Source organism: Equus quagga, unplaced genomic scaffold (assembly GCF_021613505.1).
Source record: "Equus quagga isolate Etosha38 unplaced genomic scaffold, UCLA_HA_Equagga_1.0 201726_RagTag, whole genome shotgun sequence".
NCBI classification, from domain to species: Eukaryota; Metazoa; Chordata; class Mammalia; order Perissodactyla; family Equidae; genus Equus; species Equus quagga.
In genome coordinates, this window is record NW_025798543.1 from 8,336 (window position 1) to 11,924 (window position 3,589).

Below are 3,589 nucleotides of genomic sequence, written 5' to 3' on the forward strand. Positions count from 1 at the left end.
ACTTTATACTTAACACCAATAATGGTTGTCTTTCCTGCTTTTGAACGAGGCCTCATATATTCATTTTGTGCTATGCCATTCAAATTCTGTAGAGTATGACCCTTCCCCTCCCTGCCATACCTGAGAGGGTAAAGAGCATTTCTACACTTATCACTGATGGGCAGTGACAGCATTTCACCCAGGGAGTTTCCTTGAGCGGATGGATTTTTATTGGATGTAATGGTGGTGTCTATTTGTGATAGTGACTGAGCCATAATATCAATGAGTAAAATTGATCCATAGATGTTGGCTTCTCTCAACACGTTTCAGTAAAACTAAGAGATGCAGTAGTACAGAATAAAATCTCATCTGAGAGATATTATCTAATGCTAAGAGTAGCAGTGGCTACGATTAAAAAAGAGACAACAAATCCAGAATAGAGTCCCTTGTGCTAAGCCCAAATCACAAAACCGAGACTTAATACCTAATTCAATTACAATTTCAACCTTCCCCAGGGCTGGAGTCTCAAACCAGTCAATCTGGAATTACCTGTCAGCACCAGTCAGATAACTCACCTAACAGACCCCTGCCATCCCCTAAGGGAAGGTGACCTTGCCTGAAACAATCAGCTCTTTGAAAGAATGACTTTCTTGTCCCACCTCCACCTCTTTACAAGAGCTCCTTGTAAAGCTCTTCAAAGCTCTTTTCTATTTGTTAGATGAGATGCTGCCTGATTCATTCAATAAAACCAACATACCCTTCAAAATTTACTCAGTTGAATTTGTTTTTTAACGTTACTTAGGAAGTAAACTTAGTATATGTAGAATGCCAGGGATGGTTGTGGGAATGTCTTTGACTAATTAATTCCCACTAATTTGACTAAACCTTTGACCCACTCATCTTATAATTAACTTCACAGTTTCCTTGACTTCTGTTAGCACCTCCAAGTTTTTATTGTTGTGCTGAGGTCTACCTGAAATTAAATCATTTCCTTAGCATTCATCACCCTAATAGAGACATAAACCTCTCATATTCCATTCAGAGTGGTATAAGGAGTTCCAAATCCCCAGTGAAGTCTTGAAGTCTCAGCTAAATACCTGTAATGATAAGTTTCTTAAAATTAAAAGAAAGACTAACTGGCACAGGTAAATTACAGGTTTACTATGAGAATAACAAGAAGTCTTCTGACTTTCAATTAGATCTTGACTTTCAGGGAAAATTTTTTTGTTTTAGATATATTTGAAAATACTAGAACTGCTATGCTGAATGACAACTTCAGTTAGTTTCTGCTTTCATTTCTACACGACAATGATTATCATGGACATCATATCAGCAAAAAATACATGAATTTGAAAATTAATTTGAAATTGATGGGAAAAACACCATGAAGAAAAAAGATAAGGTTTAGAATTTTATATATGTATATATATACACACATGTCTGTATATTTAGAAGATAATTTTGTCCAGACCTAAGTGATATTCTTCCTCTCTACATTAATTGTAGTCCTTGCACTCTAAGCATAACATAATATTTTTAATTCTGTACACGGATGAATGAACTTATAACCAAGTCCTGGGTACACATGCAAAAAGCTTTGTCTACATTTTTTCAGTGCAAATTCTCGGAATCACTCTTCTTAGGGCCCCCATCACCTCTCTGTTTCTCAGGCTGTAGATGATGGGGTTTAGCATTGGGGTCAGGATGGTGTAGAAGACAGCCAGAACCTTGTCCTTTGTTGGAGATCTGAGGGATCTTGGATGTAGATAAGTGTAAAAAGTGGAACATAGTAGAAAGTCACCACAGTCAGGTGGGTGCTGCAGGTGAAATAGACCTTCTTCCTCCCTTCTGCTGAGTGCATGTGGTAGACAGCAAGGACAACCCGGCCATAGGAACATGCAATGCCAATGAAAGGAAGCATGAGGAAGAGGATGGTGCTCATAAACACTGTGTACTCATAAACCCAGGTATCCATGCAGGCCAGAGTCAACATGGCTGGGACATTGCAGAAGAAATGGTTGATGGCCCTGGATTGACAGTAAGGGATATGGAAGGCATATGTGGTATGGGCGCAAGAGTTTACAAAGCCCATTATCCAAGATCCTATTATCATCAGCACATACACTCTTTTGCTCATATGACTGGACTAGTGGAGAGGAAAGCAAATAGCAATATAAGGATCATAGGCCATAGATGTCAAGAGCAGCGCTTCTGCACCTCCTAAAGTCAAGAAAAAGAAGCTCTGAACCCCACATCCAATAAAGGAGATAGATTTGTTTCCAAAAAGAAAATTAGAAACCATTTTGGGGACAATGGTGGAGATGTGATTCAAGTTAATGATGGAGAGCTGACTAAGTAAAAAATACATGGGTGTGTGGAGATGGGTGTCCAGGAAGATGAGAAGCATTATGCACAAGTTGACAAACAGAGCCATTAGGAAAATCAGAACAACGAGAATGAAGAAGAACAGGCCAATTTTTGATGGTGGAAACAACCCCCAATAAAATGAAATCAGTTGATGTTTGATTATAATTTTTCATAGGGCGTTAATATGATTTTTCCTAGAGGCAGACACAAGAGTAAGTGAGTTAAGTATAAAACTATAAGCTCTTTTTAACTTATTATTTTAGACTGTGTATTATTTAAAATTTTACAGCTCTTAAATGAAGAACTGAACTTACCTATTTTGGGAAAAATAAACCTCATTTTCTGATCCAGAGATTAAAATGTGAATATGCGAACATTTGTGGCCAAAATATTTGTAAGATAATGTTAAAATTATTTTAAAAACAAGATTTCTGTTTTGACTTAATTAGGATAAATATGTTTTACTGCCCTACACAAACTGAGGTATCATTAAAATATATGCTGTATTCAAAATGCCTGCATATAAAATTTATGTAAACCAATATTTCATGGAGTTCCAGTATGAATAAAGGTCTATCACCCTTAAGGGATGATTTTCCTTTCATATTTTGCCCCAAAACTTACCTCTAAAATTGCAGTAGCCTATCAGCTCATGTTTGAGGAGCTTTCTTTCTTTCTTAAATATTCTTTTCACAAGAATGTCAAATCAAGTTTTCCTGAAGTCAGGTATTATCATTTGTTTCATTTGTTCTGAAATATAGCATGAATCCTTATTGTCAAGTTTCACTTACACAACGTCATCCTCTTCTGCCTCCTCACTCAGCTTCTGAATGCTGCAGTTAAAGAAAACCCTTTACTTGACCATCTACACACACTTATTGTAGCGTTCATGACTCTGCTCAAGATTTCCCAAATAGCGTGTTTTCTGTCTCTCTGCTTCTCTAACACATTTATAACATTATACATTGCTTTATGACACTTTCTTTTACTCATTCATTTTTCCATTTTGTTTTTTGTATTAAAAATTATCTCCACTTCTAGATAAGTGTGTGAATTTAAGCATATATACTTATCACTTATCTTTTTCAAAGCCCAAATATTATGATGATAAAGAAATAGATGTGTCATAAATGAAAAGACAGCAGGTAAGAAAAAGGCACAATGAGAAATGAAATAGTTCAGAACTCTTTGAAGGAAGGAATTTGGATAGAGAAATGTTCAGTTACTTAAATGGAGAAAAAGG

At 36.3% G+C, this 3,589-nt stretch overlaps 1 pseudogene; it reads right to left on the reverse strand.

The window, feature by feature from the left end:
• Positions 1-1,580: 1,580 nt before the first annotated feature.
• LOC124233404 (olfactory receptor 2L8-like) lies at positions 1,581-2,519 on the reverse strand (annotated as a pseudogene).
• Positions 2,520-3,589: the final 1,070 nt, after the last annotated feature.